A 15,884-nucleotide genomic window follows, 5' to 3' on the forward strand; every position below is an offset into this window, starting at 1 on the left:
GTTGAATATATTTGCATATCTCTTGAAGAATATTTTTAATGAATTTTTGAAAATCCGGAAAGCGATCCATGCACTTGGACATTCCAAGTATGTTGGAATGTCTTTAAATTGTACTCGGTCACAGTCAACGACGCCCTGAACAAGAATCCATTGAAAATATTTGCATATCTCTTAAGGAATATTTTTAATGAATTTTTGAAAATGATGAAAGTCTGTGCACTTAGGCAGTGACTTAACTTTTTATTCAAAAAAGACCCCAAAGGTATCTTGGAATGTCTTGAAATTGTACACAGTCATAGTCAAGCATGCCCTGAACAAGAATCCGTTGAATATATTTGCATATCTCTTGAAGAATATTTTTAATGAACTTTTGAAAATCAGGAAAGCGATCCATGCACTTGGACATTCCAAGTATGTTGGAATGTCTTGAAATTGTACTCAGTCATAGTCAACGACGCCCTGAACAAGAATCCGTTGAAAATATTTGCATATCGCTTAAGGAATATTTTTAATGAATTTTTGAAAATCAGGAAAGCGATCCATGCACTTAGGCAGTGACTTAACTTTTTTGTCAAAAAAGACCCCAAAAGTATCTTGGAATGTCTTGAAATTGTACACAGTCATAGTCAAGCATGCCCTGAACAAGAATCCGTTGAATATATTTGCATATCTCTTGAAGAATATTTTTAATGAACTTTTGAAAATCAGGAAAGCGATCCATGCACTTGGACATTCCAAGTATGTTGGAATGTCTTGAAATTGTACTCAGTCATAGTCAACGACGCCCTGAACAAGAATCCGTTGAAAATATTTGCATATCGTTTAAGGAATATTTTTAAAGAATTTCTGAAAATCAGGAAAGCGATCCATGCACTTAGGCAGTGACTTAACTTTTTCGTCAAAAAAGACCCCAAAAGTATCTTGGAATGTCTTGAAATTGTACACAGTCATAGTCAAGAATGCCCTGAACAAGAATCCGTTGAATATATTTGCATATCTCTTGAAGAATATTTTTAATGAATTTTTGAAAATCCGGAAAGCGATCCATGCACTTGGACATTCCAAGTATGTTGGAATGTCTTGAAATTGTACTCGGTCATAGTCAACGACGCCCTGAACAAGAATCCATTGAAAATATTTGCATATCTCTTAAGGAATATTTTTAATGAATTTTTGAAAATGATGAAAGTCTGTGCACTTAGGCAGTGACTTAACTTTTTATTCAAAAAAGACCCCAAAGGTATCTTGGAATGTCTTGAAATTGTACACAGTCATAGTCAAGCATGCCCTGAACAAGAATCCGTTGAATATATTTGCATATCTCTTGAAGAATATTTTTAATGAACTTTTGAAAATCAGGAAAGCGATCCATGCACTTGGACATTCCAAGTATGTTGGAATGTCTTGAAATTGTACTCAGTCATAGTCAACGACGCCCTGAACAAGAATCCGTTGAAAATATTTGCATATCGTTTAAGGAATATTTTTAAAGAATTTCTGAAAATCCGGAAAGCGATCCATGCACTTAGGCAGTGACTTAACTTTTTCGTCAAAAAAGACCCCAAAAGTATCTTCGAATGTCTTGAAATTGTACACAGTCATAGTCAAGAATGCCCTGAACAAGAATCCGTTGAATATATTTGCATATCTCTTGAAGAATATTTTTAATGAATTTTTGAAAATCCGGAAAGCGATCCATGCACTTGGACATTCCAAGTATGTTGGAATGTCTTGAAATTGTACTCGGTCATAGTCAACGACGCCCTGAACAAGAATCCATTGAAAATATTTGCATATCTCTTAAGGAATATTTTTAATGAATTTTTGAAAATGATAAAAGTCTGTGCACTTAGGCAGTGACTTTACTTTTTATTCAAAAAAGACCCCAAAGGTATCTTGGAATGTCTTGAAATTGTACTCAGTCATAGTCAACGACGCCCTGAACAATAATCCGTTGAAAATATTTGCATATCGTTTAAGGAATATTTTTAAAGAATTTCTGAAAATCAGGAAAGCGATCCATGCACTTAGGCAGTGACTTAACTTTTTCGTCAAAAAAGACCCCAAAAGTATCTTGGAATGTCTTGAAATTGTACACAGTCATAGTCAAGAATGCCCTGAACAAGAATCCGTTGAATATATTTGCATATCTCTTGAAGAATATTTTTAATGAACTTTTGAAAATCAGGAAAGCGATCCATGCACTTGGACATTCCAAGTATGTTGGAATGTCTTGAAATTGTACTCAGTCATAGTCAACGACGCCCTGAACAAGAATCCGTTGAAAATATTGGCATATCGCTTAAGGAATATTTTTAATGAATTTTTGAAAATCAGGAAAGCGATCCATGCACTGAGGCAGTGACTTAACTTTTTTGTCAAAAAAGACCCCAAAAGTATCTTGGAATGTCTTGAAATTGTACACAGTCATAGTCAAGCATGCCCTGAACAAGAATCCGTTGAATATATTTGCATATCTCTTGAAGAATATTTTTAATGAACTTTTGAAAATCAGGAAAGCGATCCATGAACTTGGACATTCCAAGTATGTTGGAATGTCTTGAAATTGTACTCAGTCATAGTCAACGACGCCCTGAACAAGAATCCGTTGAAAATATTGGCATATCGCTTAAGGAATATTTTTAATGAATTTTTGAAAATCAGGAAAGCGATCCATGCACTTAGGCAGTGACTTAACTTTTTTGTCAAAAAAGACCCCAAAAGTATCTTGGAATGTCTTGAAATTGTACACAGTCATAGTCAAGCATGCCCTGAACAAGAATCCGTTGAATATATTTGCATATCTCTTGAAGAATATTTTTAATGAATTTTTGAAAATCCGAAAAGCGATCCATGCACTTGGACATTCCAAGTATGTTGGAATGTCTTTAAATTGTACTCAGTCATAGTCAACGACGCCCTGAACAAGAATCCGTTGAAAATATTGGCATATCGCTTAAGGAATATTTTTAATGAATTTTTGAAAATCAGGAAAGCGATCCATGCACTTAGGCAGTGACTTAACTTTTTTGTCAAAAAAGACCCCAAAAGTATCTTGGAATGTCTTGAAATTGTACACAGTCATAGTCAAGCATTCCCTGAACAAGAATCCGTTGAATATATTTGCATATCTCTTGAAGAATATTTTTAATGAATTTTTGAAAATCCGAAAAGCGATCCATGCACTTGGACATTCCAAGTATGTTGGAATGTCTTTAAATTGTACTCAGTCATAGTCAACGACGCCCTGAACAAGAATCAATTGAAAATATTTGCATATCTCTTAAGGAATATTTTTTATGAATTTTTGAAAATGAGGAAAGTCTGTGCACTTAGGCAGTGACTTAACTTTTTCGTCAAAAAAGACCCCAAAAGTATCTTGGAATGTCTTGAAATTGTACACAGTCATAGTCAAGCATGCCCTGAACAAGAATCCGTTGAATATATTTGCATATCTCTTGAAGAATATTTTTAATGAACTTTTGAAAATCAGGAAAGCGATCCATGCACTTGGACATTCCAAGTATGTTAGAATGTCTTGAAATTGTACTCAGTCATAGTCAACAACGCCCTGAACAAGAATCCGTTGAAAATATTTGCATATCGTTTAAGGAATTTTTTTTAAGAATTTCTGAAAATCAGGAAAGCGATCCATGCACTTAGGCAGTGATTTAACTTTTTCGTCAAAAAAGACCCCAAAAGTATCTTGGAATGTCTTGAAATTGTACACAGTCATAGTCAAGCATGCCCTGAACAAGAATCTGTTGAATATATTTGCATATCTCTTGAAGAATATTTTTAATGAACTTTTGAAAATCAGGAAAGCGATCCATGCACTTGGACATTCCAAGTATGTTAGAATGTCTTGAAATTGTACTCAGTCATAGTCAACAACGCCCTGAACAAGAATCCGTTGAAAATATTTGCATATCGTTTAAGGAATTTTTTTTAAGAATTTCTGAAAATCAGGAAAGCGATCCATGCACTTAGGCAGTGATTTAACTTTTTCGTCAAAAAAGACCCCAAAAGTATCTTGGAATGTCTTGAAATTGTACACAGTCATAGTCAAGCATGCCCTGAACAAGAATCCGTTGAATATATTTGCATATCTCTTGAAGAATATTTTTAATGAACTTTTGAAAATCAGGAAATTGATCCATGCACTTGGACATTCCAAGTATGTTGGAATGTCTTGAAATTGTACTCGGTCATAGTCAACGACGCCCTGAACAAGAATCCATTGAAAATATTTGCATATCTCTTAAGGAATATTTTTAATGAATTTTTGAAAATGATGAAAGTCTGTGCACTTAGGCAGTGACTTAACTTTTTATTCAAAAAAGACCCCAAAAGTATCTTGGAATGTCTTGAAATTGTACACAGTCATAGTCAAGCTTGCCCTGAACAAGAATCCGTTGAATATATTTGCATATCTCTTGAAGAATATTTTTAATGAACTTTTGAAAATCAGGAAAGCGATCCATGCACTTGGACATTCCAAGTATGTTGGAATGTCTTGAAATTGTACTCAGTCATAGTCAACGACGCCCTGAACAAGAATCCGTTGAAAATATTTGCATATCGTTTAAGGAATATTTTTAAAGAATTTCTGAAAATCAGGAAAGCGATCCATGCACTTAGGCAGTGACTTAACTTTTTCGTCAAAAAAGACCCCAAAAGTATCTTGGAATGTCTTGAAATTGTACACAGTCATAGTCAAGAATGCCCTGAACAAGAATCCGTTGAATATATTTGCATATCTCTTGAAGAATATTTTTAATGAATTTTTGAAAATCCGGAAAGTGATCCATGCACTTGGACATTCCAAGTATGTTGGAATGTCTTGAAATTGTACTCGGTCATAGTCAACGACGCCCTGAACAAGAATCCATTGAAAATATTTGCATATCTCTTAAGGAATATTTTTAATGAATTTTTGAAAATGATGAAAGTCTGTGCACTTAGGCAGTGACTTAACTTTTTATTCAAAAAAGACCCCAAAGGTATCTTGGAATGTCTTGAAATTGTACACAGTCATAGTCAAGCATGCCCTGAACAAGAATCCGTTGAATATATTTGCATATCTCTTGAAGAATATTTTTAATGAACTTTTGAAAATCAGGAAAGCGATCCATGCACTTGGACATTCCAAGTATGTTGGAATGTCTTGAAATTGTACTCGGTCATAGTCAACGACGCCCTGAACAAGAATCCATTGAAAATATTTGCATATCTCTTAAGGAATATTTTTAATGAATTTTTGAAAATGATGAAAGTCTGTGCACTTAGGCAGTGACTTAACTTTTTATTCAAAAAAGACCCCAAAGGTATCTTGGAATGTCTTGAAATTGTACACAGTCATAGTCAAGCATGCCCTGAACAAGAATCCGTTGAATATATTTGCATATCTCTTGAAGAATATTTTTAATGAACTTTTGAAAATCAGGAAAGCGATCCATGCACTTGGACATTCCAAGTATGTTGTAATAATTTGAAATTGTACTCAGTCATAGTCAACGATGCCCTGAACAAGAATCCATTGAAAATATTTGCATATCGCTTAAGGAATATTTTTAATGAATTTTTGAAAATCAGGAAAGCGATCCATGCACTTAGGCAGTGACTTAACTTTTTCGTCAAAAAAGACCCCAAAAGTATCTTGGAATGTCTTGAAATTGTACACAGTCATAGTCAAGCATGCCCTGAACAAGAATCCGTTGAATATATTTGCATATCTCTTGAAGAATATTTTTAATGAATTTTTGAAAATCCGGAAAGCGATCCATGCACTTGGACATTCCAAGTATGTTGGAATGTCTTGAAATTGTACTCAGTCATAGTCAACGACGCCCTGAACAAGAATCCGTTGAAAATATTTGCATATCGCTTAAGGAATATTTTTAATGAATTTTTGAAAATCAGGAAAGCGGTCCATGCACTTAGAAAGTGACTTAACTTTTTTGTCAAAAAAGACCCCAAAAGTATCTTGGAATGTCTTGAAATTGTACACAGTCATAGTCAAGCATGCCCTGAACAAGAATCCGTTGAATATATTTGCATATCTCTTGAAGAATATTTTTAATGAATTTTTGAAAATCCAAAAAGCGATCCATGCACTTGGACATTCCAAGTATGTTGGAATGTCTTGAAATTGTACTCAGTCATAGTCAACGACGCCCTGAACAAGAATCAATTGAAAATATTTGCATATCTCTTAAGGAATATTTTTAATGAATTTTTGAAAATGAGGAAAGTCTGTGCACTTAGGCAGTGACTTAACTTTTTATTCAAAAAAGACCCCAAAAGTATCTTGGAATGTCTTGAAATTGTACACAGTCATAGTCAAGCATGCCCTGAACAAGAATCCGTTGAATATATTTGCATATCTCTTGAAGAATATTTTTAATGAACTTTTGAAAATCAGGAAAGCGATCCATGCACTTGGACATTCCAAGTATGTTGGAATGTCTTGAAATTGTACTCAGTCATAGTCAACGACGCCCTGAACAAGAATCCGTTGAAAATATTTGCATATCGCTTCAGGAATATTTTAAATGAATTTTTGAAAATCAGGAAAGCGATCCATGCACTTAGGCAGTGACTTAACTTTTTGGACAAAAAAGACCCCAAAAGTATCTTGGAATGTCTTGAAATTGTACACAGTCATAGTCAAGCATGCCCTGAACAAGAATCCGTTGAATATATTTGCATATCTCTTGAAGAATATTTTTAATGAACTTTTGAAAATCAGGAAAGCGATCCATGCACTTAGGCAGTGACTTAACTTTTTCGTCAAAAAAGACCCCAAAAGTATCTTGGAATGTCTTGAAATTGTACACAGTCATAGTCAACGACGATCTGAACAAGAATCAATTGAAAATATTTGCATATCTCTTAAGGAATATTTTTAATGAATTTTTGAAAATGAGGAATTTCTGTGCACTTAGGCAGTGACTTAACTTTTTATTCAAAAAAGACCCCAAAAGTATCTTGGAATGTCTTGAAATTGTACACAGTCATAGTCAAGCATGCCCTGAACAAGAATCCGTTGAATATATATGCATATCTCTTGAAGAATATTTTAAATTAATTTTTGAATATCCGGAACGCGATCCATCCACTTGGACATTCCAAATATGTTGGAATGTCTTGAAATTGTACTCAGTCATAGTCAACGACGCCCTGAACAAGAATCCATTGAAAATATTTGCATATCTCTTAAGGAATATTTTTAATGAATTTTTGAAAATGAGGAAAGTCTGTGCACTTAGGCAGTGACTTAACTTTTTATTCAAAAAAGACCCCAAAAGTATCTTTGAATGTCTTGAAATTGTACACAGTCATAGTCAAGCATGCCCTGAACAAGAATCCGTTGAATATATTTGCATATCTCTTAAGGAATATTTTTAATGAATTTCTGAAAATGAGGAAAGTCTGTGCACTTAGGCAGTGACTTAACTTTTTATTCAAAAAAGACCCCAAAAGTATCTTGGAATGTCTTGAAATTGTACACAGTCATAGTCAAGCATGCCCTGAACAAGAATCCGTTGAATATATTTGCATATCTCTTGAAGAATATTTTTATAGAATTTTTGAAAATCCGGAAAGCGATCCATGCACTTGGACATTCCAAGTATGTTGGAATGTCTTGAAATTGTACTCGGTCATAGTCAACGACGCCCTGAACAAGAATCCATTAAAAATATTTGCAAATCTCTTAAGGAATATTTTTAATGAATTTTTGAAAAGGAGGAAAATCTGTGCACTCAGGCAGACTTAACTTTTTATTCAAAAAAGACCCCAAAAGTATCTTGGAATGTCTTGAAATTGTACACAGTCATAGTCAAGCATGCCCTGAACAAGAATCCGTTGAATATATTTGCATATCTCTTGAAGAATATTTTTATAGAACTTTTGAAAATCAGGAAAGCGATCCATGCATTTGGACATTCCAAGTATGTTGGAATGTCTTGAAATTGTACTCAGTCATAGTCAACGACGCCCTGAACAAGAATCCGTTGAAAATATTGGCATATCGCTTAAGGAATATTTTTAATGAATTTTTGAAAATCAGGAAAGCGATCGATGCACTTAGGCAGTGACTTAACTTTTTTGTCAAAAAAGACCCCAAAAGCATCTTGGAATGTCTTGAAATTGTACACAGTCATAGTCAAGCATGCCCTGAACAAGAATCCGTTGAATATATTTGCACATCTCTTGAAGAATATTTTTAATGAATTTTTGAAAATCCGGAAAGCGATCCATGCACTTGGACATTCCAAGTATGTTGGAATGTCTTGAAATTGTACTCAGTCATAGTCAACGACACCCTGAACAAGAATCCGTTGAAAATATTTGCATATCTCTTAAGGAATATTTTTAATGAATTTTTGAAAATCCGGAAAGCGATCCATGCACTTGGACATTCCAAGTATGTTGGAATGTCTTGAAATTGTACTCAGTCATAGTCAACGACACCCTGAACAAGAATCCGTTGAAAATATTTGCATATCGCCTAACAAATATTTTAAATGAATTTTTGAAAATCAGGAAAGCGAACCATGCACTTACGCAGTGACTTAACTTTTTTGTCAAAAAAGACCCCAAAAGTATCTTGGAATGTCTTGAAGTTGTACACAGTCATAGTCAAGCATGCCCTGAACAAGAATCCGTTGAATATATTTGCATATCTCTTAAAGAATATTTTTAATGAACTTTTGAACATGACATAGTTTGGCATGGGTTAACCCATGTCATGACAAACATGACATGTTTGTCCACTAGAGGGCAGTTTGAAGAACCAAGCAGCCATGAATCAGATTTGACCTTACTTGTAATGTCAAACTTGTCCACTAGAGGGCAGTTGAAATAATTAAGTATCCATACATTAAATTTGAGCTTACATGTAATGACACCTTTATCCACTAAAGGGCAGTTCCAAGAATTTAGCATGCCATAAATCAGATTTGAGCTTACATGTAATGACACATTTGTCCACCAGAGGGCAGTCTGACCAATCCAGCAGCCATAAATCAGATTTGACCTTACTTGCAATGTCAAACTTGTCCACTAGAGGGCAGTTGAAATAATTAGGTATCCATACATCAAATTTGAGCTTACATGTAATGACACCTTTATCCACTAGAGAGCAGTCTGAAGAATTTAGCATGCCATAAATCAGATTTGAGCTTACATGTAATGACACCTTTATCCACTAGAGAGCAGTCTGAAGAATTTAGCATGCCATAAATCAGATTTGAGCTTACATGTAGTGACACATTTGTCCACCAGAGGGCAGTCTGACCAATCCAGCAGCCATAAATCAGATTTGACCTTACTTGTAATGTCAAACTTGTCCACTAGATGGCAGTTGAAATAATAAAGCAGCTATAAATCAGATTTGACATAACATATAATGACATGTTTGTCCACCAGAGGGCAGTTGAAATAATTTAGTATCCATAAATCAAATTTGAGCGTGCATGTAATGACATGTTTATCCACCAGATGGCAGTCTGAAGAATCCAGCAGCCAAAAGTCAAATTTGACCTTACATGTAATGACACCTTTATCCACTAGAGGGCAGTCTGAAGAATTTAACAGCCATAAATCAGATTTGAGCTTACATGTAATGACACATTTGTCCACCAGAGGGCAGTCTGACCAATCCAGCAGCCATAAATCAGATTTGACCTTACTTGTAATGTCAAACTTGTCCACTAGAGGGCAGTTGAAATAATTTATCAGCTATAAATCAAATTTGAGCGTGCATGTAATGACATGTTTATCCACCAGAGGGCAGTCTGAAGAATCCAGCAGCCAAAAGTCAAATTTGACCTTACATGTAATGACATCTTTTTCCACTAGAGGGCAGTCTGAAGAATTTAGCAGCCATAAATCAGATTTGACCTTACATGTAATAACACCTTTGTCCACCAGAGGGCAGTCTGACCAATCCAGCAGCCATAAATCAGATTTGACCTTACTTGTAATGTCAAACTTGTCCACTAGAGGGCAGTTGAAATAATTAGGTATCCATACATCAAATTTGAGCTTACATGTAATGACACCTTTATCCACTAGAGGGCAGTCCGAAGAATTTAGCATGCCATAAATCAGATTTGAGCTTACATGTAATGACACATTTGTCCACCAGAGGGCAGTCTGACCAATCCAGCAGCCATAAATCAGATTTGACCTTACTTGTGATGTCAAACTTGTCCACTAGAGGGCAGTTGAAATAATTAAGCAGCTATAAATCAAATTTGAGCGTGCATGTAATGACATGTTTATCCACCAGAGGGCAGTCTGAAGTATCCAGCAGCCAAAAGTCAAATTTGACCTTACATGTAATGACACCTTTATCCACTAGAGGGCAGTCTGAAGAATTTAACAGCCATAAATCAGATTTGACCTTACATGTAATAACACATTTGTCCACCAGAGGGCAGTCTGACCAATCCAGCACCCATAAATCAGATTTGAACTTACTTGTAATGTCAAACTTGTCCACTAGAGGGCAGTTGAAATAATTAAGTATCCATACATCAAATTTGAGCTTACATGTAACGACATGTTTGTCCACTAGAGGGCAGTTTGAAGAACCCAGCAGCCATGAATCAGATTTGACCTTACTTGTAATGTCAAACTTGTCCACTAGAGGGCAGTTGAAATAATTAAGTATCCATACATCAAATTTGAGCTTACATGTAATGACACCTTTATCCACTAGAGGGCAATTTGAAGAACCCAGCAGCCATAAATCAGATTTGACCTTACATGTAATAACAACTTTGTCCACCAGAGAGCAGTCTGAATAATTCAGCAGCCATAAATCAAATGTGACCCTCCTTGTAAAAACACATTGGTTCACCAGGAAGCTGTTACACCATGTGAACCAATCCATTACCCATAATGCTTTGTGAAAACTTAAAAGTGAAGAAAACAGTGTCAGCCAATCGGCTTTTTCAGCCAATCAGCTGACGATCACAGAGAATACACATGGCTAATTATACGGAGAGAGAGTGTGTCGAATGTCCAGCGTATGTGTGCAGTGTGTGTGTGTGCAGTGCGAAATTAAAGCGTGAATATCATCAAAGCAGTCATCATCAAAGCTTTGTTTGACAAAGGAAGACAAAGAGAAAATGACAATAAGTCTGTGGCTGAGCAGCTTCTTCACGGACAAGGACAGCGAACGTACAGAGACTGCTGTGTGTGGACTGTTAGCATTTTAAGCTAGCGATCTTTATGCTAACGTGTTAGCAGACTTCATCGTCACAAAAACAACAAACAGATGATTATTCCGCGGCTGAAAGAGAGCAGGACACACACGGTAGTTGTCTGAGATGATGACATGACGCCAGCACCGCTCTATCTCCTATCGAATTGGACTTTTGGAGGCGAACAGACGTAAAACTGCAACGAAAATGAAGCAAGCACGGACCTCTTATGATCAGAGGAACTCATGTTCTTATGGGGTGAGTTTTCCTTAACGTTGTTAATCGATGTTATGTTAGTGTTCATTCAAAGTCACATACAGACGCACATAGGGAAGCTGTCTTTTAATAATCCACTGTGCGTTTCATAACGCCGTTTGGCTACATTGTTATTAGCCATGCTTGCTTAGCTCGCTAGCTTAGCTCGCTAGCTCGGTACTGTATTATTACAATGAGAATGATGCGCACATCGAAACTTTTGTTCGGTCAGATGAGCGTATTATAAGCCGTAAGAGGAGCATGTCACGGCCCTCTTTGAGATTTTGTACACCCGCGGGTTCAGTTTGATAATTCAAATGCTTTGAGACGAAACTCCCGTGTTCGAAACCTAACATTGCATTGAATGATGTGTGAATGCCACACCTTTGCATGCATGAATCACACATGATTAACACAATGTGTGATGAACGTGTTAATTACACGTGCAATTCATGCACATAAAGGTGTGGCATTCACACATAATTCAAGCAATACTACTGATCAATCTATACTGATTCAGTGATTAAATGCCTTTTAACATGAACCATGATCTGAAATAAGTATTTTTTAATTTTTTTTCAGAATCCTGGGCATAAGGATTGGCATGTGAAGTTGCTGCCAACCCATGTGTCCAAGGCCTCAGTGTGGCGTCAATACATGAGGTCGGCTAAGGCTCTTGGTATGTGTATAAATTGATTTCTATACAATAGCCAAATGCTTATATAGACTGCAATATGTAATGTGTAAAATGTGATTTTTTTGGAAAAATAAAATCATTATTTTCATTGTGGTTCTTGCTGTCAACAGGTAGTGGAACACAGCTCTGCTGAAAGTCGCCTCAATATTCCGCAGCTTGTTGGAATGGCAGATGGCAGAGTGATAGTAAAGACCATCGACTGGCAGACACATCTGAGTCCCTACTTTCAAAAGCTCCCACAGATCAAGAGTTATCAGAACTTTAGGTATTTATATTCAAAATTCTGCATTTTATGAATAAAAAAATCACGAATGAACATAATAGTGTTCCATGTGAACAGTGAGCCATGTTTTAAATATCCTGTTGTGTGCTTCTATTCTGTCACAGCTTTGATGCCAACAGACCAGGTGTGGTGCTTGCTCAAACTCACAGTGATGCAGAGCCTATCGAGTTTCAGCTACTGCGCAACCCAGGAGTTCTGCCCCCTGTTGACAGTCTCCCCGTCCTGGCCCCACCTGGACTGACCATGGACAGGCAGACGTATCTTTTTGAAAAAATCCGGCCTTTCTGTTCTGATGAGGCAAAATTCTTCACATGCCCAGCACCAAAGGTTACAGCACAGAAGAGGGTGCGTTTGTGATGTCATCATTTAGTCCGCATATCAACTGTGATGGACAGAGTGGGTACAGCCACATTGTGGGGGAGGAACTGGTATTGAAGATGATAATATAGTCCATGGTCTGGAAAATATTCCTTCACACACTTAGATATATTTTATTTCTTTATTTTAGTTCTATGCACCATATATCTGGAACAAACTCCCAGAAAACTGTAGGTCTGCTGAAACTCTCACCTCTTTTAAATCAAGAGTGAAGACTTTTCTGTTTGCCGCTGCATTTCAGTCATTTCCAATACTGCACTGTAACCTTTATTCCTTATATATACTCTTGATTTTATTTGTTATCTTTTTATTTTATTTGTATCTATTTTATTTTTTAATCTTAATCTTTAAATTTTACCTGCTTGTTTTTATTTTGATGTTATATCTGATTTTATAAATGTCTCTTTTCTATGCTTTTTAATGCTTTATGTAAAGCACTTTGAATTACCTTGTTGTTGAAATGTGCTATACAAATAAACTTGCCTTGCCTTGCCTTACATTGACATGAACTACATTCATTCCTTTTTTTTTCCAAACTGCTACACTGTTACTGTCCTGTGGGCTAACAGACATCAGATGTCACTGACAGCTAGACTGGGTGGGGGGTTGTGACCATGTTAATGTCATGCAAATGAGCAGCTATTGGCCTGGCTCCTCAAGAGGGTCGAAATCTTTCAGGCTGAATTTCTCCCTAAAGCAGTTTGAGGAGTGTCTACATTCAAATGACCACATCTTCTTCAAAAATGATCAGATGGACATGGGTTTGACATTGTTGGAAAGCTTAGATATCACACTTTCGGAATCTGTAAATAACTCCAAATGTCCCGAAGTAGACATGTGAACCCTTTTGCCATGGCTGGACACAAATTTTCTGTTCCAGAATCGAGACCCGACATGGACCTTGTGATGGAACGGTCACGCCTGGTGTATGTCCAGGACAACATTGACGAACTCTGAACACCAGCTGTCAGAAGAGGATGAGTATTGTAAGTTGTTGTGTTTGCTGCGTTTGTCTCTGTTAATTTGTTTGTTGTTCCTAATCTGTTCCAGAATGGAGACCCAACATGGTCGACCTCGAGCCGGGGCTTGGTGGACGTTCTGGACAACTTCGACGAACTCTGAACACAGACTGTTGGAAGAGGATGAGTATGGTGATATTTTTGTTTGAGTTATTGTTGACCTCTACTTTCGTCTACAGTCGCCTCTTCCCTGATCTGGTCGGTGACTCCCACTGCACAAGAAGAACCTGCAGTGGTGAGTATATCAGATTCCTTTGGACATCAATGACAGTTTGATACTGCTTTTCAGTTTTGTTTTTCCTAATCTGTTCCAGAATGGAGACCCAACATGGTCGACCTCGAGGCGGTGCTTGGTGGACGTTCTGGACAACTTCGACGAACTCTGAACACAGATTGTCGGAAGAGGAGGAGAATGGTGATATTTATTTTTCTTTGCGTCATTGTTGTTGACTCAACTCAACTCAACTCAACTTTATTTATAGAGCGCTTTAGGCAGCTAAAGCTGGTACAAAGTGCTTAACAGTACAATAAATAAAACATAGGAGACAAAATAAAAACAATAAAACTATAAAACAGTAACAATGTTTAAATAATAAAAAAAACTATAAAACAATAAAAATGTTTAAACCATAAAACACTAAAACAAGAGCAGAGTCTCATGCTGAGTTGAACGCAGAAGAATAAAAATGTGTTTTAAGATGAGTTTTAAAAATGGACAGTGAGGGGGCCCGTCTAATATGAAGCGGGAGGGCGTTCCAAAGTTTGGGACCGGCAATGGAGAAAGCTCTTTCCCCTCTGAGCTTCCGTTTAGACCTCGGTACCTCCAGGAGCAGCTGGTCAGCTGACCTGAGGCACCGAGCAGGAGTGTAAGGATGGAGAAGCTCAGAGAGGTAAGGCGGGGCAAGACCATTTAAAGATTTAAAAACAAATAAAAGAATCTTAAAATGGACTCTAAAATGCACAGGCAGCCAGTGAAGGGAGGCCAAAATGGGAGTAATGTGCTCCCTCTTACGTGCTCCAGTTAAGAGGCGAGCAGCAGCGTTCTGGACCAACTGGAGACGTGAGAGGGAGGACTGGCTGACTCCAAGATAAAGAGCGTTACAGTAATCCAGCCGAGATGTAACAAAGGCATGGATTACTGTTTCAAAGTGCTTTTGTGAGAGAAAGGGCCTCACCTTTGCCAGCTGCCTGAGGTGAAAAAAGCTGGACTTTACTGTTGCCCCAATTTGCCGGTCCAATTTAAAATCACTGTCCATAATAAAACCTAAGTTTGTCACTAAAGGCTTCACATACGATGCCAAAGGGCCCAAATCAGCAGGGGGGGGTTCACTAGAGCCGCTAGGACCAAACATTAGGACTTCCGTCTTCTTTTCATTCAATTTTAAAAAGTTCAGTGACATCCATGCTTTTATGTCATCAAGACATAATAGAAGTGGTTGCAGACAGGCATTTTTCTTACTCAGTGGGACATAAATCTGACTGTCGTCTGCATAAAAATGAAATGAGATGCCATGTTTTCTCAAGATGGAGCCCAGGGGAAGCAGATACAGGGAGAAGAGCAGGGGCCCTAAAATTGAGCCCTGTGGAACCCCATATGACAGTGGAGCAGAGCGGGACTCAGAGCCACCGAGGCGTACACACATAGATCTTCCCTCAAGATACGATCTAAACCACTTAAGGGCGCTACCACTAATGCCCACTAGGTGCTGCAAGCGTGCCACTAAAATATTGTGGTCCACAGTGTCAAACGCTGCAGTTAGGTCCAGCAGGACAAGGATCACAGAGTCTCCAGAATCAACCGTCAGGAGGATGTCATTGAACACTCTTAATAAAGCTGACTCTGTACTATGCCTTGTTTTAAAGCCAGACTGGAAAATCTCCAGAATATCATGCTCGTCCAGGAACGACTGCAACTGGGCGTGGACAACTTTTTCCAGGATCTTTGAAATAAAAGGCAGCTTGGAGATAGGTCTATAATTGGCTAGCATAACACGATCAAGGCCAGGTCTCTTAAGCAGGGGTTGTACAACAGC

The sequence above is a fragment of the Microchirus variegatus genome, assembly GCF_963457635.1.
Source record: "Microchirus variegatus genome assembly, chromosome: 15".
Lineage (NCBI taxonomy): Eukaryota > Metazoa > Chordata > Actinopteri > Pleuronectiformes > Soleidae > Microchirus > Microchirus variegatus.